Here is a 24,488-nt window from a genome sequence, read left to right as displayed (position 1 = left end):
GCTTTGCATTCTTTCCTGGGAGGCACAACTAAGAGTCAGGAGACCTAGGTTTGGGGCCGGCTTCTAACATAAGCTTTGGGGCCAGGAACTGGTCTCTTCCCCGGTTTCTTCCTCCTCCACAAAGTAGAAAACTAGTGCTTTTATTGCCTGCTTTTCTGAGCTGATGAAGAAAGAACTTTGTAGACTGAGCAATGTTATCGCTCCCTCTGGGATTACGAAAACTACTCAGCCTCTCTGAGCCTCAGTTTCCCCATCAGTAGAATAGGGATAATAATGGTAGCTGATCTACTAGGGCTTTGACAAGAGGGAAGCATGTGCTGAGAGAGCCTCAGAGATCCTCCGTAGGGGTGCCTCTTTCTAAGCTGGATGTTAAAAAAACCAAACCGTGGGGGCAGCTAAAATGAGGGGACAGGACTGGATGACCTCCAGCTCTATGGTCCTTCCATCCCACATTGAGTCCCCTGCCTTGATGCAGGATAGCATTCACCTGGCTCCTCTTCCCGCCCTGAACTAGCTCTAGTCCAGTGATGGCAAACCTTTTGGAGATGGAGTGCTGGGCCCTGCTCCCCCCCCCCCCGACCTAGTGCTGTGCTGCCCCCCCCTCACATGCTGGGTATGCCCAGCTCCCCCTTGCCCCACACAGGGGAGGGAGAAAGCACTCTCATTGGGCTGCTGGGCAGAGGGGTGGGGGATGTGAAAAAATGTCATCAGACCAGGTGGAGACAGGGAGAGAGCAGCTCCCTGAGTCCCTCTACCTTTCTAGTAATGAACTTCCAGGGATTGGGGGGGGGAGGGGAAGGGTGGCCGTGTGCCCACAGATAGTGTAATGTGTGCCATCTTTGGCACCCGTGCCATAGGTTTGCCATCACTGTTCTAGTCTCTTCTGACCCTGTCCCAGAACAGCTCTATCCTCAGCCCCACCCTCTGGGTCACCCTACCTGGCCTGAGCACTGCTTTGAGGCTTTCCTAATTTTGGACCTTAAGAGCAGCCCCAGGGGGCAGCTGGGTGGCTCAGTGGATTGAGAGCCAGGCCTAGAGACAGGAGGTCCTGGGTTCAAATGTGGCCTCAGACACTTCCAGGACAAGTCACTTACCCCCCACTGCCTAGCCCTAGCCCTTACTACTCTTCTGCCTCAGAACCAACACACAGTAGTGACTGTAAGATGGAAATGGGCAGAGAGCCAGACCTGGAAACAGGAGCTCCTGGGTTCAAATTCGACCTCAAACAATGCCCTATTTGGGTGACCCTGGCAAGCCACTTAACCCCAATCGCCCACCTCTTCTGCCATGAAATGAATGCTTGGTATGGATCCCAAGCAGAAGAACAAAACAAAAGCTTCCAACTTCTGTCCCGAGGAAGGCTTGGGCCAACCCCAGCCCCCTCCTCCTCCTGGGATGTCCTCACCGTCCCCCTGAACCCCACCCTCATCTCCCCAATTTCTATAACGTGGATAAGGTTTGCAGAGAGCTTCCCTCGGGTTGTCCCTGTGAGGTAGGAAGTGCCAGCTGTATTTGTTCCCATTTTAGAGATGGAGAAACAGGTGGGGAGAGGCTAGGTAATTTGCCTGTGACATTTGCACGAGACTCCCAATTGGTGGAGACAGAACTGATGTCACAGGGCGCGCCAGCTGGCCGAGAGCCTGGGAGAGGAGGGACTTGCCTCTGTGGACTCATGGAAGATGGCAATCGAAAGGTGACCCAGGCAGGCTGTTTCCCCGGCTTAGAAGCTGGTCAGCGTAGGAGCTGCGATTCCAAGGCGCAGCTTTCTGGGGACTCCATGGCCCGGGGCCTGCCCACCAGGGTGAATGCCTCTGGCCCTAAATTCATTTGCAGAGCTGAGCTGCCTAATGGTCCAGAGCCAAGGGCTGACCAAGGTTTTTATGACTCAACTTCCTGGCTCCGCTCAGTTGGCCGAGCGCTGCAGGGTGACTCCCCTCTCCTCCCCGCCCCCCCTTTCTCCTGCCTTTCTTTCTCTTCCCTCCCCTCCTGGGGAGCCGGGCCCTAGGCCCAGGCTTCTACAAATGCAGGAATCCTTGAATTGTTTCTGTTCCCTCTGAGGGAAGAGGAGGCCCATTTCCTCACAGCTTGGAGTCTGCCTAAACGTGGGAGGGAGAGAAGAAAGGGCGAGAGAGAAGGAAGAAAGTACACGAGAGACCACGGAACCGAGGCAAAGCAAGGGAGCTGGAATGCCTGAGTCTGAGAACATTGATTAAGTACTTGCTATGTGCCAAGCGCTCTGCCAAGTCCTGGCAATACAATCCACTGCAAGAGACTGCAAGAGGTCTTTCTTGCTCAGGCCTTTCATTTTATAGATCATCAATCTTTCCAGCTGACTCTCTGTGACCCCTCTGGGGGCCTTCTTGGCAGAGATCCTGGAGCAGTTGGCCATTTCCTTCTCCAGCTCATTTGACAGATGAGGAAACTGAGGCAAATGGGGTTAATCGACTTGCCCAGGGTCAAACAACTAGGAAATTTCTGAGATCAAATTTGAAGCCATGCCCTTCTGACTCCAGGACCAGCATTCTATCCACTTTTACCACCAAGCTGCCCCTTTTTTCATTTTTTGCTTTTCAACCCTTTTGATCAAAACTGTGAGTTGCCCCTCTTCTAGCCACCCTTTTAGAGATCACAGTGTGGAGATTTAGAGTTGGTCAGAACCTCATTTTAAAGAGGTAGAAGGGGGTTCAGAGAAGTTAGTGGGGAAACTGAGGTCCTAAGAGGAGAAGAATTTTCCCAAGATCCCAAAAGTCAAAAGGAGATTTGAACCTAGAGCTTGGAACTCCAAATCAGGCACTCTTCCTTCCTCCCACTCACTGCTGGATAACCCCAGCAGGATTTTCAGCATAGAGATGGGAAGCACAAATTGTCTGCATAGATGTGATAGTTGAAGCCCTCCAAAGGGGAGTGTTCCCCCATTTTAACTCTGTTACACTTTCCCTTGCCAGGCTCCATGACTTCACCAATGCAACTGTCCAGGCAACGAGGGATGAGGCCTGAATTAGGGAGATGGCTTTGGGGAGAGAAAGGGCTGCATGGAAGAAATGAAGTGACAAGGTTTGGCATCTGCTTAGCCGTGTGGAATGGGCCAGAGTAAGGAGTCATTGATCACTAGAAGAATGGGTTTTGTTTTTTTAAACCCTTATTTTCTGTCTTAGTAACAATTCTAAGACAGAAGGGCAAGGGCCAGGAAAATGGAGTTGTGACTTGCGCAGAGCCACACAGCTAGAAAGAGTCTGAGGTCAAATTTGAACCCAGGACCTCCCGACTCCAGACCTGGCTCTCTAATTACTGTTCCACCTAGCAAACCCTAGAACGGTGTTTTCAACAGTAATCTCAGAGTGACCAGAGGTAAGGAGAGAACCAAGAAGAAAAAAATGGTAAAGAGAGAGGGAGTAACTTAGGGAATCATGTCATCCAAAGGTCAAGGAAGGTGTCTGGGAAAAAGCATTGGATTTTGTAATTAGGAGGTCACCAATGAAAGCAAAATTTTGGGGACTAGGAGAAAATATCTCCACCATACCCTCACACACTGACTTTGACAAGCTAATTCAATCTTTAGTTATATTAAGAGAGGGAGTGTGTGGGGCAGCTGGGTAGCTCAGTGGATTGAGAGCCAGGCCTAGAGGCAGGAGGTTCTGGGATCAAATGTAGCCTCATATACTTCCTAGCTGTGTGACCCTGGGCAAGTCACTCAACCCCCATTGCCTAGCCCTTGCCCCTTTTCTGCCTTGGAATGGATATTGAGTTATCAGTTCTAAGACAGAAAAGGGTAAGGGTTTAAAAAGAGAGAGAGAGAAAGGTGTAGTGTCTAGAATGAGAGAAGCGATGAACACACACTGTCCTGTCTCTGCTTAAACCACATCTAAGATTTTGAGTTTGTTTCTGGGTAACACATTTAAGAAAAGACATTGATAAGCTAGGGCAGCTAGGTGATGCCATGGATAGAGGGCTGGGTCTGGAGTCAGGAAGACTCATCTTCTTGAGTTCAAATCCAGTCACAGGCACTTACTGGCATTGTGACCCTGGATAAGTCACTTAGCCCTCTTTGCCTCAGTTTCCTCATCTGTCAAATGAGCTGGATAAAGAAATGGCAAACCATTCTAGTATCTTTGTCAAGAAAACTTCAAATGGGATCACAAAGATTCATACACAACTGAAAAAGGACTGAACAACCAAACTGATGAACTAGAGTGTGCTGAGAAAAGGGAGAGTGGCTTGGGACTACCTCTGAGGATTAGTTGGAAAAAATCCCGGACAGGAAAAAGGAAAGACGTGAAAAAAAGAATTGAGATTGCAGGGGGGGCTGGGCAGCATCTGAAAGATTGTCATGTGGGAGAAGGACAAGGCCAGTGGCCAGTGATGGCAAACCTTTTAGAGATGGAATGATGGTCCCCCCTTTTGTCCCCCCCCCCAACAAGGGAGGGAGAAAACGTTCCCATTGGCTGCTAGTCAGAGAGGTGGGGAATGTGAAAAAAATGTCCTCAGGCATGGGGGAGAGGGGGAGGGGAGCAGCTCTGCCCAAGTCTCTCTGCCTTTCTAGCAATGAACTCCGGGGGTAGGAGGTAGCCTCGTACCCACAGACAGTGCTCTGTGTGCCATCTTTGGCACCCGTGCTATAAGTTCTCCATCACTGGACCAGCCTCAGATGACAGAACTGGGAATAAGAGGTGGAAGTTACTGAAAGGTAGATTTCAATGTCAGTCAACAAACATTAAGTTCTCACCCTACGCCTGGGACTGCACTAAGTGCCAGGGGTACAACGGGAGGTAAAAATATCAACTTTTGTCTTCAAGACCCTTGAACGCTAATGGAGAACAGGCAAATGACTATGTAATATAAGCTGTATGCAAAGTTGGGGAGACATGAGTTCAAATCTCACCTCAGACATTTATTAGTTGTGTGACCCTGGACAAGTTGTTTCACCCTGTTGGCCTTAGTTTCCTCATCTCTAAAATGAACTGGAGAAGGGAATGGCAAACCACTTTAGCATCTTTGCCAAGAAAACCTTAAATGGGATCAGGAAGACTCATCTTCTTGATTTCAAATCTGGCCTCAGATACTTTCTAGCTAAGTGATCCTCAGAAAGTCACATCGCTGTTTGCCTCAGTTTCCTCATCTGTAAAATGAGCTTGGAGAAGGAAATGGCAGGCTACTCCAGTATTTTTGTCAAGAAAATCCCAAATGGGGCCAGGAAGAGTCGGTCATGATGAAAACAACTGAATGACAATAACAACATACAAAGTTGAGGGAAGATGCTAGCAGGGGGCAGGGTGGGATGGGACCAAAAAATATCTTTTTTTAGAAAGTACGGTTTGAACTGAGACACAGAGGAATCCAGGGATTCTGGGAGGTGGAAATGAGGAGGAATGAGATGCCCCCCCCATGAGATACTATAGAGGGAGATGAGAAGGCTAGCCACGCTATAGGTTTGGGGGACACCCAAATTTAGTGGACCTGAGTTGGATAGAGAAACAGCAAAGAAGATTGAGAAGGAATGGCTAGACCAGGAGAGAGAGGCATCATGGAAACCTAGAGGAATATGGCAATCAACAGTGTCACAAGCTGCAGAGTAAATGGAACTGGGCTGACTCCAGGGGAAATGAACTCCCCATCACTGAAAGGTCTAAAAGTGAAGCTGGAAGTCTACCTGTTAGAGACCTTGTTCCTTTCCTGCTCAAGTAGGGATGGGAGTAGTTTCCCTCTGTGGTTCCTCCAACTCTGAGATTCTGTGATGGTTGGACAAAACGGGATGAGCATCTCTGTAGGACAAATGAGCCTGTGTTCAGAGATGGCCATCCCAAAGGGATGCCCTATTCTGCGAATGGGATGCTGGGGAGATAAGAGTATCTTAGAGACTCACTTCCAGAAACCAGGGTGTTTTGGTAAGGTCTCCTCAAAGAAGTGTCTGAAGGCAGAGAAAGGCATGATCTCTTTGGCTTGCTTAGACTGAGTCTAAGATGAAATCATAGCACAGAAGGAGCGTGATGGTGAGCTATGTGTGTGTGTGTATGGGTATGACTATGTGTGTTTATATCTGTGTGTATATATATATATTTGGCTTTTTTTTAATTTAAACTTTCTTTTTTCAATTACACACAGGAATCATTTTTCACAATTGTTTTCTTTTTTTTTTTAATTTTTTTTTAACCCTTAACTTCTGTATTGGCTCCTAGGTGGAAGAGTGGTAAGGGTGGGCAATGGGGGTCAAGTGACTTGCCCAGGGTCACATAGCTGGTTCACAATTGTTTTCTGACATTTCATGATTCAGATTCTCACCATCCCTTCCCTCCCCAGCCCCTCCTAGAGGCAGTAAATAGTCTGATAAAGGTTATACCAGTCCTGTCAGGCAGTACAGATGACCATGCTGTGACAGAAGACCTACATCATACATACAATCAAAAACTCATGAAGAAAATAGTGAAAGATGACGTGCTTTGATCTGTGATCAGATTCCAATAGTTCCTTCTTTGGCTGTAGATAGCACTGTTTATCATGCATCTCTTGGGGTCGAATTGGGACTTTGTTTTCCTGATAATAGTTTAGTTTTTCGCAGTTGATCATCATCCAGTATTCCCATGACAGTGTAGTTTTCTCCTGGTTCTGCTCACTTCCCTTTGTATCAGTTCCCTTTCAGTATGTCAGAAGTCTTTCCAGGTTTTTCTAAACTCTTCCTGTTTCTCATTTCTTATGTCGCAGTGTGTATATATTTTTGTGGGTGTTTCTGTGTGTTTATAGATATGTAGTGTGCTTGTGTTTGTTGTTTTTGTTTCTTATTTTATTTTATTTTAAACCCTTACTTTCATCTTAGAATCAATATTGTGTATCGGTTCTAAAAGAGAAGAGCACTAAGGGCTAGACAATGGGAATTAAGTGACCTGCCCAGGGTCACAGCTGGGAAGTATCAGAGGTCAGATTTGAACCCAGGACCTCCAGACTCTAGGCCTGGCTCTCAATCCACTGAGTCACCCAGCTACCCCCTGTTTTTGTTTTTTAAATAAACCCTTACCTTCCATCTTAGAATCAATACTGGTTATTGTTTCCAAGGCAGAAGAGTGAAAAGGGCTAGGCAGTGGGGATTAAGTGATTTGTCCAGGGTCACATAGCTAGGAAGTATCAGAGGTCAGATTTGAACCCAGGACCTTCCCATTTCTAGGCGTGACTCTTAAACCATTGATCCACCTAATTGCCCCCCTGTGCCTATGTTTGTATGTTTGTGGGTATCCGTGTGTAGGTATTTTTGTGTGTCCCTGTGTGTATGAGGATGTGTTTATGTTTGTCTGTTATATTTGATTGTCTGTGTGTATGAGAGAGAAGAGATGAGAGGAGAGAAGGAGAGGGAGGGAGAGACAGAGACAGAAACAGAGAGAGACAGAGAGAAAGTGAGAACTAAAGAGTAAGGATGGGCCAGTGTCGATGGAGCACCATCTACAACAAAGATTGCTCTGATTCTAGGCTCCCAAATGAGGCACATATCTTCTGGGCAAGTTTTTAAAATTCCATCCCTTGTGTATTATTTGGAATTTGGCCATTGTCTGGATGCCTTTACTGTCTCCAGGGAGAATGCCGTCATGAAAGATGCGATATTGAGCCTTGAAAGGCAATCTGGTTGGGGGACAAGGGCAAAGGCTCTGGAGTCAGAGGATCTGGGTTCAATATGGTTCCTGCTAGTTAAGACCTGTGTGACCTTGGGCAAGTCACTTTCAGACTCAGTTTCCTCATCTGTAAAATGTAAAAAGAGACTTCCTAGCTCTGACATTCCATTTTTCTAGGATCTTGATTCATTTCAATACCAGAGACTTGAATTATCATACAGACTCGTGGAGGCAAGCAGATTTTTCTGGCTTTAAAAGCAGATACATTTATTTAAGCATCACGCCTTTGACTTTTTAATGAATTTTAAATCAGTACACTTATTCTTAAAGCCAGGAAAATCTGCTTGCCTCCACCCATTGGTGAGATAATTTAAGTCTCCAATACAGAAGTGAATTCAGAAAGTGAGGACCTTCCTTAGGTCAATGAAGACATCATGGCAAGTGGTGACCCATTGCACAGAAGTGAAGGAAGCAATGTTATCAAAAAAATATTTAGGGCAGCTGGGTAGCTCAGTGGATTGAGAGCCAGGCCTAGAGATGGGAGGTCCTAGGTTCAAATCTGGCCTCAGACACTTCCCAGCTGTGTGACCCTGGGCAAGTCACTTAACCCCCATTGCCTACCCTTACCACTCTTCTGCCTTGGAGCCAATACACAGTATTGACTCCAAGATGGAAGGTAAGGGTTTAAAAAAAATAAAAAGAATAAAATATTTAAATAGGGAAAAAGATGAACTAGTCGTGTAGGAAGACTGAAGGGCAACCAAAGGACAGCCCCGTGCTCATGGTTTCAGTTTAAACCTTGGAGGCTTGGTGAGCCTGCCTCTGGCCATGAATGACTGAGGGGATGTCTGTGGGGATGAAGTAGCTCCTAAATGACTGAAGAGCTGGAAAGGTGGGGGTCATAAGAAGATTAGAACAGAGCATCTCTTGATTTTTTCTCTGGTGGCTTAAAAAAAATCAACCCTTCCCTTCTCTTTAGTATCAATTCCAAGACAGGAAAGTGACAAGAGCTAGGCAATCAGAGTTAAGGGACTTGCCCAGGATCACACAGCTAGAAAGTGTCTGAGGCCAAATTTGAACCCAAGACCACCTGCCCCAGGCCTGGCTCTCTGTCTCTCCACTGTGTTACCTAGCTACCCCTCTACCGATAGCTTTTTTTTTTTAAACCCTTACCTTCCATCTTGGAATCAATACTATGTATTGGCTCCAAGGCAGAAGAGCAAGGCAATGGGGGTCAAGTGACTTGCCCAGAGTCATACAGCTGGGAAGTATCTGAGGCCAGATTTGAACCCAGGACCTCCCATCTCCAGGCCTGGCTCTTCATCCATTGAGCCACCCAGCTGTTCCCCCCCCCCCCCCCCGCTATAATTTCTGAAGCACTTTCCTTCCAACAGCCTTTCAGGGAGGGGAGGTGGCGGGGGGGGGGTGTAGGGTGCAAGGATTAGTCTCTGTTTTGCAGAGGAAACTGAGTTTCTGAGAAGTGTCTCAGAGCCCGGGAAGTAGGGTGTTGCTGTCCAGTCATTTCAGTCATGTCCGACTCTTTGTGGCCCTATTTGGGGTTTTCTTGGCAGAGATACTAGAGTGGTTTGCCATTTCCTTCTCCAGCTGGTTTGATAGATGAGGAAACCGAGGCCAGCGGGGTAAAGTGACTTGCCCAGGGTCACCAGGTAACTAAGTGTCTGAAGCTGAATTCAAATTCTGGTCTTCCTGACTCCAGGCCCAGCACTCTAATCACTGCTCAGCTTAGATGCTCCGGTCCCACCCTGCCATCCCCAATAAGGGCTAGACACAATATTTGACCCAAACTCCCTTCATTTTAAATTCTCTTTCCACTAACAGAAAACACAGCCTCGAACTGCCCCTCCAGGGGTCTCTGTGGGGACCGAGGTCCGAGGCTCCGGCCCTTTGACCTGAAGGGACTCCCTCTCGCCCCCCACCCCCAAACACATAGCCTGGGCCGGAGAAGCCTGGGAGCAGCCTCGCCTTCTGGCCATCTCTGAACGCCCACAGGGCAGCTCCCATGGCACGGTGGGGCGGGAGCCAGCTTGTGGGCCTCCTCCGGAGGCTGCGGGCCACTGCGGGGCTTCCAAGATAGGGAACGTTCCCCACGTTTCAGGGTTGGCAAGGAAAGACCCTCGAAGTGGAAGGGGTGGGACAGGCTGAAAGAATGGAGAGGCCCCACTCAGAAGCCCGGAGGGAGGAGACCAGGGGACAGGGCAGGAGCGCCTCAGCGCATCCCCCGGGAAGGGAGGCCGGGAGAAGACGGAACCAGGGATGGAGAGGTTTGGTTGGCACAGGAGGGAAGACGCTGCTAGTAGCTTCCCTCCTTCTGTTTTTTTAACCCTTACCTTCTGTTTTAGAATCACTATTACCAATATTGGTATTATTAATAATTATCAGTAATAGCCATCAGTATTGGTTCCAAGGCAGAAGACTGCTAAGGGCTAGGCAAACAGGGTTAAGTGACTTGCCCAAGGTCACCCCGCTAGGAAGTGTCTGACGTCCAATTTGAACCTGAGTCCTCCCAACTCTAGGCCTGGCTCTCTGTTCATTGAGCTGCCTTGTGTGAGTCTTTTTCACACATACATTCCCCATTTGCAGCAGAAGTTCAAGGGAAAGGCCCCTCCCTGGTCCTGGTGGCAGGAGATGCCCACATGGGAACTCTGATACTAGCTGTGTGGCCCTGAGCAAATCACATAACCTCTCTGCGCCTCAGATTTCTTATTTGTAAAAGGAAGATGATCAATCCTGCCTTCATGGCCTACTTCACCAGGTTGTGGTAAGGAACGTTCTTGAGACACCTTAAAAGGGCTAGAAAAAACATGAGCTATCATTACCGAACAAGCAGCTACCGCATAGCAGGTTGCTGGGACATACGGAGCCCCGCTGGCCCGGCGGCCATCATCTACAGGGAAGGGAGAAGACGGGGAGGAGGAGACCCTCGGCTGCCCTCACACAGCTCTGAGGTTTGGAAAGGCTTTCCTTAGAGCAACCCCCAAATCTCAGCCCCTCTGAGCTTTCCCTCCCTCCCCTCACCTCATCTGCCACACACACACAGAAATACAGACACACACAGACAGACAGACAGAGACACACAGAAATACAGACAGACAGACAGACAGACAGAGAGACACAGACAGACAGACAGAGACACACAGAAATACAGACAAACAGACAGAGAGACATAGAAATACACAGACAGACAGACAGACAGAGACACACAGAAATACAGACATACACAGACAGGCAGACAGAGACACCCAGAAATACAGACACACACAGACACACACATGTGTCCTACCCTCTGGGCCCAGCAGAACAAGAGGACTCCCTCTCCTTCAGTCCAAGGAGACTAAATCAAAGTGAGAACATTTTGACCCTCAGGGGTACAAGGAGCAATCCTAGAAGTTTTCTGGCACTTTTTTAGAGGGAGATGCCCCAGAGCTGGGCCCAGAAGGAAGAGAGAGACTTCAAAATGGGAAGATTGGGTGGAAGGCAAAGGTAGATCACAGAAAAGGCCAATGTCTTCCTTTTGCACAAGAGGAAAGTGAGGCACAGGATAGAGGGAAATGATTTGCCCAAAGTCCTACCAGTAAAGGAACAGTCTCGATTTGAACTCAGGTCTGTTGGCTCCCAATTCAATCCTCTTTTCCCCCCTCTGTGATACATTCTGGCTGTGAGAATACCGGCTGCAAGCAGTGCCTGAGCAGTGCCTGGAGAAGGGTCAGGGGGCAGTAGGTGATCTGCTTTCCCCAGACTCAGCCCCTCGCGGAGGTCAAGCCAAACCAGGCCCTCCTCAGGGATATAATCACACAGCTGGGGACTCTACCTGGGCTGCCCCTACTGGGGCTGAAAGGGTTGAGGGACCGTTGAGCCTCTTCTGCGAGGTGGGGGGAGGAAGATGAATAAAACTACCCTTGTTAGGCAGCTAGGTAGCCCAGTACAGAATTTTAAAATGGTAAAGCCCTCAGCACTGTGCCTGGCACATAGTAGGAATTCTTGGACCTAGAGTTAGGAAAGGTCTGAGTTCAAATCTGACCTCAGACATTTGCTTAGCTGTGTGACTAGGCAAATCACAATCTCTCTCAACCTCAGTTTTCTCAACTGTAAAATGGGAATGATAAATAGTAACTACCTACTTCACAGGATTGTTAAAATAATAGCTAACATTTACTATTTGAATAGATTGAAAGTGTATTATGGACCAAATGCCTTATAACTATTATCTTATTTCATCCTCCCAACAACCCAGAGAGGTAGATGCTATTATTATTCGCATTTTACAGAGAAAGAAACTGAGGCTAAGTGGCTTGCCTGGGTCTCACAGCTAGTAAATGTCTGAGGCAATATTTGAATTCAGGTTTTCCTGACTTCAGGCTCAGCACTCTATCCACTGTCATCAAACTTATCAGGATCCCAGGCATCAGAGAAAACTACATAGCCAAAGAGAGAATGCCCCAAGAATTTCATTCTTTGGTGAAATTAAAGGCTTTCTTCAAAAAAAAATCCCCCTAAACTCCCCAAACCAAGAAAGATAAGACAAAAAAAGAAAACAAGCTGTGTTCTGTAATTTTGCCAAGTCAAGCAAGTTCAGGATTTTCTAGTTTGCCAACTCCATTCTCTTCCCCTCCTTTTTTTTTTTTTTTTTTAAACCCTTACCTTCTATCTTAGTATCAGTTCTGACAGAAGAGTGGCAAGAACTAATCAGGGTTAAGTGACTTGCCCAGGGTCACACTACTAGGCACTCTTTATTATTTTTAAAAATCAGAATACCTTTTGCTCCTCCTCAGAGTTACACAGAGGAGGTCTGGGTTAGGCACTACAGGCTTTACTTGTGGGGAGCAGCCACAGTTGTAGGGGGAGGGGGCAGGCAAGACCCCAGGACATTGATCTGTGTCAGAAAGGACTCAAAATTATCCCAAAGCTCCGGTGGGCAAAGACTCCATCCTCTGTCTTATAGACTTATCTGAATTCTACACACTGAGACCCCACTGTTCCCTCCCATCACACCACTCCTGGGGTTGAACTGGAGGAGCATCCAAAGGTGCCCCAATCTGGGTGGCACAGACTTTCATCAAGGCCACTAGGTGGCACAATCCGAGTCCAGAATACCCCAAATTGAAACCCTGCCTATTTAATAGGAACAATAAGAAGAGTGGCTAAACATCTCTATTTACCAACGACTCTATATCATTTCCCTCAGTAGAGAAAAGAGAATCTGTTGCATTTCTGTTCTGAATAGCACCTACTTCCCTGTTTGTTGTGAGAATCAAATGAGATAACATGCAACTTTATTTTTTTTAAGCCCTTACTGTCTGCCTTAGAATTGATACTAAGTATGGTTGCTAGGAAAAAGCTAGGAAATTGGGAGTAAGTGACTTGCCCAGGGTCACACAGCCAGGGAGTGTAGGAGGCCAGATTTGACCCAGGACCTCCCCATCTAGGGCTGGCTCTCAATCCACTGAGCCACCTAGATGCAGCAATGTACAGTCTGCTATATAGTATTGGCATTAGAGTTTACTCGTCTGTGCTCAATTTTATACAATTCTCACTTCATAGAAGAGGAAATTGGGGGGACCTCTGGGCCTACTGATTTCCAGTCTGGTACTGTTCCACCAGGCTGCTGACATTTGGCTTTTCTTTGGGGCATTAATTCTTCCACAATAATAGCCCCTGCTCTGATAACTCCAGAAAAGCAGCTGAACCAAATGTGGAGTCCTTTAGTCTTTGGGGGTTCATCAAAGCCTGGAGCTTACCACTCCTACCCCTGGGCTCTTGTTTGTAGGAACGTTGCTTTAAAAGAATAAAACTTTGAGGGAAAGATGATGGGACAGCTGGTGTCTCCAAGAAGGCAGGGTTCTCTCCTGGGGGCGGAGGTGCCATCTCCCTTCCCCTGCCTTGCTTGGGAATGGGAAGATCCTTTCCCAATTTGATGCTCACCTACTTTCCCTTCCCTCCCTCCCTTCTTCCCTCCTCCTTTCCTTCCTTTCTCCCTCCCTCCCTCCCTCTCTTCCTTCCTTCCTCCCTTCTTTCTTTCTTTCTTTCTTTCTTTCTTTCTTTCTTTCTTTCTTTCTTTCTTTGTCTCTTTTTCTCTTTCTCTGCCTCTGTCTCTGTCTCCTTTCCTTCCAATCAGAATTAATACCATATATTGGTGGCAAGGCAGAAGACTGGTAAGGGATTGGCAATGGGGATTTTAAGTGACTTGTCCATTGTCACATAGCTAGCAAATGTCTGAGGCCAGACCCATCTTCTTTCTTAGAGAAGGATAAGTGCATTCAAATAATGAAGGAAACCTTTAAATTTCCTAGGCTTGAATACATTTCCAGCGTTTGGGCAAAACCTAGTCCTGGAATAAAGCCCTGATCACTAGGCTTGGTTGTGGCTTGGCCTTTGTCTAATCCCCTGGTTTGTTTCCTGTCATCCACAGTCTTTCAGAGATCTCTGAGTGGGTCAGCAATTACATCACTTTCAGTAGCCAAAGAGTAATCGGGGATATGCTGGTAAATGCGTAACAGCTGACTCTTGGAGAACTGTACATATGACATACTGTTTCAAGTTCAATCTGAATTATTAAAATTTTCTCCATCACTTTCTCAAGTAGAGCTAACCAACAAAACAATAACCACATCCCTCATCTGCAGTGCTGGCCAATCTCTAAGAAAAATTTTCCAAGAAAATGTAACCAGTTTTCTCCAGTTGCCTCTGCCACATTCCTGCCTAGAGTTTGTCTGGTCTATTCGAGTTGAACTCATCAAAGGCCTCTTGGTGTCCTTTTACTATCTCTCCTCTCTGATCTTGAGTATCAACCCTCTTTTATCTATATTTGTTCTGTCTCTCCAGTCCAAAGGTCATTTCACTTCATGAAGAAAACAGAACTGGTGGCTTTTCTACCTGGATCAAATGCTTTGCTGTTCCTCAACTGGGTATATTAATGTGACAAACCAACTAATATATGTATATGTCTGAGTAACTTCAAAAGATCCAAGTTTTCTGAGAAGGGCAGTGAGGTGGTACAGCAGATAGCGTGCCAGGCCTAGAGTCAGGAAGACTCATCTTCCTGAATTCAAATGTGACCTCACACACTTCCTAGCTGTGTGACCCTGGGCAAGTCACTTAACCCCATTGATATGACTTAAAGTCCTTTCCTTAACAGCAGCCATATTTCCTTAACAGCAGGTGGGTTCTGCAGTATCATCCCCATCTTCAAGATGAGGAGGGGGCAGCTGGGTAGCTCAGCAGATAGAGAGCCAGACCTAGAGACGGGAGGTCCTAGGTTCAAATCCGGCCTCAGACACTCCCCAGTTGTGTGACCCTGGGCAAGTCACTTAAAGCCAATTACCTACCCTTACTGCTCTTCTGCCTTGGAACCAATACTCAGTAGTGATTCCAAGATGGAAGTTAAGGGTTTAAAAAAAAAAGATGAGGAAACTGAATTTCTAATTAACTTATACTAGATCACATAGGAAGAGCTGGCACTCAAGATATCTAGCTCTGAGCCCAATGTTCTTTCCTTTGTCCATGGGAAATAAAATATCAAATATTATTTAGACCTAGAAGTGACTTTAGAGATTACTTACTCCAACACTTTCATATTACAGAGGGAGAAACTGAGGCCAGGCAACTAAAGTAACTTTCCCAAAGCCACACAGGGAATTAGTAACAGAGGCACTTTCACAGTAACCTAACAGCAGTCCTCTGGACTCTGGGAATGGAATAGAATACAATACATGAAAATACTCATCCTGGCTTCATATCTGGCCTCAGCACTTCTTAGCGGTGTGACTCTAGGCAAGTCAATTAACCCTGACTGCCTGGCCCTTACTGCTCTTCGGCCTTGGAACCGATACTTAGGAGGAAGAAGGAAGAAAAGAAGAAGGAGGAAGAAGAAGAAGGAAGAAGGAAGGGGAAGAATGAGAGGAAGAGAAGAAGGATGAAGAGGAGGAGGAAGAGGAGAAGAAGAAGAGAAAGAGCAGGAAGAAGAAGAAGAAGAACAAGAACAAGAACAAGAAGAAGAAGAAGAACAAGAACAAGAAGAAGAAGAAGAAACAAGAAGAAGAAGAAGAAACAAGAACAAGAAGGAAGAAGGGAGGAGGAAGAGGAGGAAGAGAAGGAAGAGAAGGAGAAGAAGAAGGAGGAGGAGGAGGAGGAGGAAGAAGATGGAGGGTAAGGTTTTTTTTTTTAAAGAAGCTATTAAAAGAACACTCTTTTTGTCCACAGTGCTAGGTAGGGGCCAGGAGAGAGAAAGATTACAGTGTTTAGATTAGGCACACAAGTTTCTGTTCTCTTGGAGCTCAGAGACTGGTACAAACTCAGATAACTCTACCACACATTATCTCGTGATGAATGCATTAGAGGAATTATAACTGTGATGCCATGACAGTTCTGAGGGGGAAGATTTTGAATGATGGGGATGAGGAGAGGCTAGGGAGGAGGTGGCATTGGAGATGGGCTTTAAAGGATTGGTAGGAATTCAACAGGCAAAATGGAGGCGGGAAGATATTTCAAGACTAGGGAGTGGTAGGAAAGCACATTCTGGGGGCAAAGAGTTGGCTTCAGCAGTGGGATCCAACTCTCATAGAAATAGGGGCCACTAACTATCCATCAGGATCCCTGCAGGCCACATTATTGATTTAGTTTTATTTATGTATTATGACTCTTGCCTTCTATCTTGGACTAGATACTAAGAATTGGTTCCAAGGCAGAAGAGTGGTAAGGGCTAGGCAATAGGGGTTAAGTGACTTGCCCAGGGTCACACAGCTAGGAAATGTCAAATTTGAACTCAGGACCTCCTATCTCTAGGCCTGGCTCTCTATCCGCTGGGCCACCCAGCTGCCTCTTGGCCTAGTTTTAAAATATAGTATGTCTGTCTTATTGTATTTTGATTTATCTTGTTAAACATATCCCAGTTACAGTTATCCCTCCCATGTTGAGGGAGTGAGGGTCATGGCACCCCCTTGGTCTGGAAAATCCGAGTAAAATGTTTTGGCCCTCTTTTCATATCAGAGAAGTCTTTTCTGGAGTATTTACAGTACCTTATTGTGAATTTTGGGTTAAGTATACATTTCTGAGTTTCTGAACTTTTTCTGTATCATCTGTGGCCTCCACAAAACTCCCCCCAAATCCCCATTTAATTTCTCATCTTGATCCTCGGTATATCAAAACTTTGAAGGGAAAAGTCAGCACCCTTGGGAGAGATAATTCCATTTCAGTCTGTTTTCAGGGACACCCTCCAGAGAGGGTGGGGGCATCAGCAGCCCTTGGGCACTTCCAGGCTAGAATATAGAGCAGGGTGCCCGGGAGCAGCAGGAAATAAAGCTGGAAAGGTAAGGAGCTATCACTCTGATCATGCAGGGACTTTCTTGGCGGGCAGTTGGAAGTCAGTGAGGATTTCTGAGCAGAAGAGTGTCGTGTCCAGGTCTCTGACAGACTAGAAAGTCAGAGCTGGAAGGGCCCCTCAGAGGCCATTTCAGTCGGGCCCTCTCACTTTATACATGAAGAAACAAGTTTCAGTGAAACTCAATGAATATTCCAAGGTCTTAGAGCAAGTGAGTAGCACAGTGAGGATTCGAATCCAGGTCCCTGGACTCCACCAGGCTGTCTTGTCCTGTGGCCAGTTTTATAGCTGAAGGAACCAAGGTCCAGTTTGTATATATGAAGCCCTCAGAGACGGCAAAATCAGCCTTGGAATGTGAAACCCTAAACCTTCCTGTTTGCCTTAAAAGCTCCAGAACCAGAAACAAGGAGGAGGCCGAAGTGCTCTTCCACCCTGCGCACCCTTTCCAGCCCCTGACATTGTTTCCCAGGGTGCTCTTGGGCTGGGGTGGCAGGGTGAGGCTTCTGCAGTGAACTTCTGGGCGGCTGGAGTCTTTCCTCAGCCCCTGGACCATCCGGTGCCACTGCTAAAGAGGCCACAAGGGGGCGTCCTCCTCCTTCGGTCAGAGCCTGTGGTTTCCTACCTCCTTTTCCCAGTGCGGGACTGACCAATGGATGGGGTGGGGAGAGGGATGTCAGCCTTTAGCATCCAAGCTGACAAGCCTCCAGCCTGGGAGTCAGGGCGTGGCTTGTCTCCTGCTAGGAGGGAGCCTCAGATCAGCCCGGTGTAGTCACGGAGGCTCTAACACCCTTGGGCTGTGTGACTGTGGGCAGGTGGCTTTCCTTCTCTGAGCCTCCCTTGCCTCATCTGTAAAAGGAGGATGGGCAATCATCATGTTTGGACTCCTTACCTCATAGAACCATTGTGAAGAAAGTGGCGAACTTTCTTTCTTCCCCAAAAGTGAAGCGTTACTATTTGGGTGCTGCAGGCTGAACAAAGCCTGAAGAGCAGGACAGAAAGCAAATACAGGCTTCTTCCTTGCCTCAGAATTTGGGTTTTTAGTTTATATTATATTATATTATAAAAAATTATTGTATTGTATTGTATTGTATTGTATTGTATTGTATTGTATTATATTGTATTATATTATATTATATTATATTATATCATATCATATCATATCATATCATATCATATTATATTATATTATATTACAAACAAACCCTTACCTTCCATCTTAGAATCAATAGTGTGTATTGGTTCCAAGGCAGAAGAGCAATAAGGGCTAGGCAGTGGGGGTTAGGTGACTTGCCCAGGGCCACACAACTAGGAAGTGTCTGAGGCCACATTTGAACCCAGGACCTCCCCATCTCTAGCCCCACCTCAGGGCTTTTATTCATCCACAAAGTAAACCCCTATTTCCTCTTTCTCTTCAGGTTTCTGGACTGGTCTGCTTCCTGTTCCCTCTACCCCCCTTCCCTTTCCCCCCCGCCTCCCCCCTCCCCCTTCATAGGCTTCTAATTCCAGAGCTGAGCAGAATCTCTGAGGCCAAGCCATCCAATTCCCTCATTTTACCTGTGAGCAAACTGAACCCCTGGGAAATGAAATAACTTGCCCAAGGTCACATGAGTGTGGTAGGTGCCATAGGCAGGATTTGAACTTTCCTCCTCAGACTCCAGAGCCAGACCCCTTTACTAGGTCAGTCTACTCTGTGCCTTTGTTTATGTGCCTAGAATACTCCCCTTCCACCTATTCATTAGTTCAATTCCTGTCCATTAAAAACCTAGCTTAAATGCCACCTCTTTCAAGAAGCCCTCTTTGATTCCCCCTAGAAACAACCCTCTACTTTACCCTCTCTGCTCATCTTCAGACTTGTACCTCCAACTGCCTATTGGACATCTTGAACTGGATGACCCAGAGACACCTTAAACTCAACATGCCCCAAATGGAACTCATTATCTTTCTCCCTAAGACCATCCCTCCTTAAACTCTCTTTTACTATTGAGGGCACCACTATCTTCTCAGTTACCCAGGCTCATCACCTAGGTGTCCTCATGGACTCCTTGCTCTCTCACCACCCCTAAGTAAGACCTGTTGTTTTTACCTTCCTAACATCCCTGAAGGGTAACTAGATGGCTCAGTGGATAGAATACCAAGTCTGGAGGCAGAAAGAACTGAGTTCAAATCTGGCCTCCGACACATCCTGGTTGTATGACCCTGGGTAAGTCATTTAACCCTGCTTGCCTCAGTTCTCTCATCTGTCAAATGAGCTGGAGAAGGAAATGGCAAACCACTCTGGTATCTCTCCCAAGAAAACTCCAGCTGGGGTCATGAAGATTTAGATACCACTGAAATGACTGAACAACATCTCTCAAATATACCTTCTCCAGTTCATCCTCTTCATCACTTTCAAAGAGATCTTTTTTCTTTTTAAATTCTTACCTTCATCTCAGATTCAAGTCAGCATATTGGTTCCAAAGAAGGAGAGTGGTAAGGGCTAGGCCAGTGATGGCAAACCTTTTAGAGGAGAATGCCAAAACTGCAACCCTCATGCCACATGTGAGGACAGGGGAGGGAGGAAGCATTCCCATTGGGCTGCTGAGCAGAGTGGTGGGTCATGTGTGTTAAAATCATTATCTGGGACAAGATGGATGGATTTCTTTTTAACATGTGAAAAATGTCCTCAGGTGCAGTGGAGAGGGGGAAGGGAGCACATGTGCCATAGGTTCACCAACACGGGCTAGGCAATGGGGTTAAGTGACTTGCCCAGAACACAGCTAAGAAATATCTGAGGCCAGATTTGAACCCAGGATCTCCTGCCTTCAGGCCTGGCTCAAGAGATCTTAAAGTGTGGGTCTGACTATGTTATCTCTCCTACTTAATAAAATCATGTTGTCCCCTGTCACTTCCAGATCTTATGTCAAATCCTGTTAGGTAGTCTCTCATAGCCTGCCCACCTCTTGCCTTTCCAGCCTTCTTATAACTTCCGTGCCCTCCTGCGCTCCATGAGCCAGACACACTGACTTCTTTGCTGTTCCTCCAAGATGATCCTTCATTTCCTGACTGGGCACTGGCTGCCCCCCATGACTACGACTTTCTCTCTCCTCATCTCCCCCTTCTGGCTTCCCCGTTTCCTTCAAGTTTCACCTAAAATCCTCACCTTTTCCAGAGAGCCTTTTTTGTTCCTCCTTAATTCTAGTGCTTTCCTACTGTTGGCTAGCTCTGATTTTTCCTGTTTGTGTCTCATTTGTGCATAGTTTCTTGCTTTTGGTCTTCCACATTAGTCTGTGAGTCCTCATGGACAGGGGCTGCCCTTTGTCTGTCTTTGTATTCCCAGTGCCTGACAAGAAGTAAACAACAAACAAAAAAAATGTTTACTGAAGAGCAGTTAGGCAGTCCAGTGGATAGAGTCAGACCTGGAGCGGGGAGGACGTGGGTTCAAATCTGGCCTCAGACTCTTCCTAGCTGTGTGACCCTGGGCAAGTCACTTAACCTCCATTGCCTAGCCCTTACTGCTCTTCTGCCTTTGAAAACAGTGTTGATTCTAAGACAGAATGGTTAAAAAAAATTTTTTTTATCTGACTGCCTGACTCCTCCTTGATGAATACTTTGCCCTTCTCCACTACTCTATTATGTCTTATTTTGTATTTCAGTCTACACTGGATGCTTTTAATTGCACACCACCCACTTGCTTCCCAGCCCCTTGCAGTGGTAGGGTGGGGGTGGGGGCTGTCCAGCTCTCTCCAAGGTTACCAGTGATCTTTTAACTGGGAAATCCAATGGCTTTCCCCCATTCTTTATATTCCCTTACTTCTCAATAGCTTTTGATGGCACTGGCCATCCCTCTGGCTTTCCCTCTTTCTTCCAACAGATTCAGTGATAAAAGTTCTTTCCTAGTGTTCCTTCTACCTGTCTTACCACTGACCATTGCTTCTCAGTCTGTCTTATTGGCTCAACATCCAGATCCCGTCTCCCCAGTGCACTTCTCCAAGTTCTCTCCTCTTTTTGTTAGTGTTATCCAGTCATTTCAATTGAATCTATCTCTTTGTGATCCCATTTGGGGTTTTCTTGGCGGATACTGGAGTAGTTTATCATTTCCTTCCCTGGCTCATTTGACAGATGAGGAAACTGAGGCCAACAGAGTGAGATGACTTGTTCAGGGTCCTACAGCTAGCAAGTACATGAGGCCAGGTTTGAACTCAGGAAGATGAGTCTTCTTGATTCCATACCTGGCACTCTATCCACTGTCCCACCTAGCTAGCTGTCCCTTCTCTTCACTGTAATTCAATTCATTGAGCATTTCCTAACTATCTATTATGTGATAGACCCCGAGGATACAAAACTAAGATTAAATGGTCCCTGCCCTCAAGGAGTTTACATTCTCAGGAAAGATGCAGTGACTATCATGCGTGAATGCATGCGTGTGTGTATAATATACATATGTAAACATATGTATACCTACATGTATGTGTCTGGAAGTACATATATTCAGAGTAAATTCTAACTAAATATGTCAGGGCAGTTAGATGGCATGACAGATAGAGCACTAGACTTGGAGTAAGGAAAACCTCAGTTCAAATCCAGCCTCAGACACTTCTTAGCTGTAGGGCTCTGGGTAAGTCACTTAACCTCTGTTGGCCTCAGTTTCCTCAGCTGTAAAATAGAAATAATAACAGTGCCTGACACAGAGGAGGTGCTATAAAAAGGCTAGCTATTATTATTATTAGGTAGGAAGTACACTAGGAGTTAGGAAGAGTAGGCCAGGAAAGGTTTCATGTAGAAGTTAGGGCTTGAGTTGCATTTTAAAAAAACAATATGTATCTTCTGTCTTAGAATCACTACTGTGTATTGGTTCTAAGACAGAAGAGCAGTAAGGGCTAGACAATGGGGGTTAAGTGACTTGCCCAGGGTCACATAGCTCGGGGAAGTGTCTAAGGTCATATTTGAACCCAGGACCTCCTGCCTCTGGGCCTGACTCTCAAACCACTGAACTACCCAGCTGCCCCTTGAGTTGCATTTTTAAAAATTAATTTCTTTTAAAATATTTTTCCATGGTTACATGATTTCTGTTCTTTCCCTCCCCTCTTCCCTTCCCTTTCCCAGAGGACAAGCAGTTCCACTGGGTTATACATGTATCATTGTTCAAAACCTATTTCCATGTTATTCATATTTGCAGTAGAGTGAGCTGTTAACATCAAAACCTCAATTATATCCCCATCGAATGATGTGATTGATCCTATGTTTTTCTTCTTCGTTTCTGCTCCCACAATTCTTTCTCTGGGTATGGATAGCATTTTTTCTCATAAGTCCCTCAGGATTGTCCTAGATCATTGCTACTAGTAGCAAAGTTGGTTACATTTGATTGTCCCACAATGTTTCAGTTTCTGTGTACAATGTTCTAGTTCTGCTCATTTCATTGAGTTGCATTTTTTTTAAATCCTTACCTTCCATCTTGGAGTCAATACTGTGTATTGGCTCCAAGGCAGAAGAGTGGTAAGGGTAGGCAATGGGGGTTAAGCGACTTGCCCAGGGTCACACAGCTGGGAAGTGTCTGAGGCCAGATTGAACCTAGGACCTCCCATCTCTAGGCCTGACTCTCAATCCACTGAGCTACCCAGGTGCCCTCTGAGTTGCATTTTGAAGGAAGTAGAGATTCTATAAGGCAAAGGTGAGGACAGAGCATCTTGAACACGAGACACAGCCTGTGCAGTGGTCTGGAGGTGGGAGATGGAGGGTTCCCTTTGTTTCATTTTTCATATCCAAAGCCTATTAGCCTCCGTAAGGGTTTGGGTTTGTACATTTTCATGATTTCACCTTCTGAAGATTATTAGACTAAAAGAGGAGTTAGCTTAGTCCACATGGATTTTATAATCCTCTCTTTCTCCTCCAAGAGCATTTGTCAAAGCTGGTTGCTGAAATTCTATGTCTTCTGTTCCTTTTCCTATGATACCACTGCTGTCTTTGAGACAAACTTGTATGATTGCTTGGGGCTGGGTTCCTGATGACTGGGGGATGCAAGAACATTTTTTGGGTATTGTCTATTAGGTTCTGGTGGTGGGGTGAAGAAGCCCAGGACTTTAGGGCCTCGGTCAGGTGGTGTACACCCTTGATCCTTCCTCTCCCTTGTCAATTGTGTCTGCTTTTGAGTTCAAATATCATTTCTATAGAGATGATTCTCAGTCTATGTGTCCAGATCTGGTCTCTCCAGTGTTCTAGTCTAGTGATGCCAACTGCCTGCTGGGAATTTCTTCCTGGCTGTGCCACAGTCATCTAAAACACATGGACAAGATGGAGCTTACTTTCGCTCCCCCCACCCATTCACCCCACAATAAACTAGCTCCTCTTCCAATTTCCTCATTTATGTAAAGGGGATCCCCTCCCTCTTCAGGCTCCCAGACTTCCAGCTTTGGAGTCATCCTTCATAACTCTCCTCCCAATCCAAGCAGTTGTCAAATCTTGTCATTTCTAAGCCCATAACATGTCTTGCAGCTGCCCTTCCTCTCCACTCACACATCCGTTGCCCTTCATCATCTCTTACCTGAACTATTTTAAGTTTTTTTTATTGGTCTGGGGACGGAGGTCCTTCCCCAACCCAATACACAGCTACCAAAAATCTTCTCAAAGCACAGGCCTATTTCAGTGGCCTGGCTTAGGCAGTACTAGGTCTGTATCTTCAAAGAGATTAAAAAAAATGGGACAGGACCTATTTGTACAAAGAATTTGGAAACTAAAGGGATGACCCTTATTGGGGAATGGCTGAACAAATTATAGTATATGATGGTGATAAAATACTTGTAAGGAATGATGAACTGGAGGATTTCTACATGAACTGGGAGAACCTCAGTGAACTGATGCAGAGTGAAATAAGCAGAACCAGGAGATATTATACACAGCAACTAAAATATTGTGGAATGATCAACTGTGATAGACTTTGTTACTCTCAGTATTACAATGATCCATCCCAATTCTGAGGGATTTATGACCAAGAATGCTCCTCACCTCCGGAGAAAGAACTGTCAGAGTATGAATACAGACAAAAACATATGATTTATTACTGTTTATTTGGGTATATGATTTGGATGTTGGTATTATAAGATTATTCACTTACAAAAATGAATAATGTGGAAGCATGTTTTTCGTGATAATACATGTATAATTCAGACTGAATTGCTTATCAACTCCAGGAGGTGGGAGGGAAGAAAGGAGGGAGACAATATGAATCCTATAACTTTGGAAAACTTATGTGGAAATTTGTTATTAAAATAAAATAATTAATTAAAAAAAAAAAGCTTAGATGGCACCCTACTTATTAACTCTAGGACAAAATATAAGTAAACTCCTGAGCCTGGGATTCAAGGACCTCCACAATTCAGCTCTAGCCTACTCCTTCAGCCTTATTTCATAGGAATGCCCTTTATAAACTCTGCATTCCAGTAACGGGAGGCTTCATCTCCTGCTTCCATGCTTTTGTATAAATCATCTCCAATGCTTGAAACACACTCTTCTCTTTTCTTCCTCCCAGGATTCTAGCCTTCCCTTAAGGGTTAGCTCAGGAAGCATCTCCTCTCTTAAGTCTTTGCTGA

Source organism: Gracilinanus agilis, chromosome 2 (assembly GCF_016433145.1).
Source record: "Gracilinanus agilis isolate LMUSP501 chromosome 2, AgileGrace, whole genome shotgun sequence".
In the NCBI taxonomy this organism is placed as follows: domain Eukaryota; kingdom Metazoa; phylum Chordata; class Mammalia; order Didelphimorphia; family Didelphidae; genus Gracilinanus; species Gracilinanus agilis.
Note: the sequence above shows the minus strand (reverse complement) of the source record.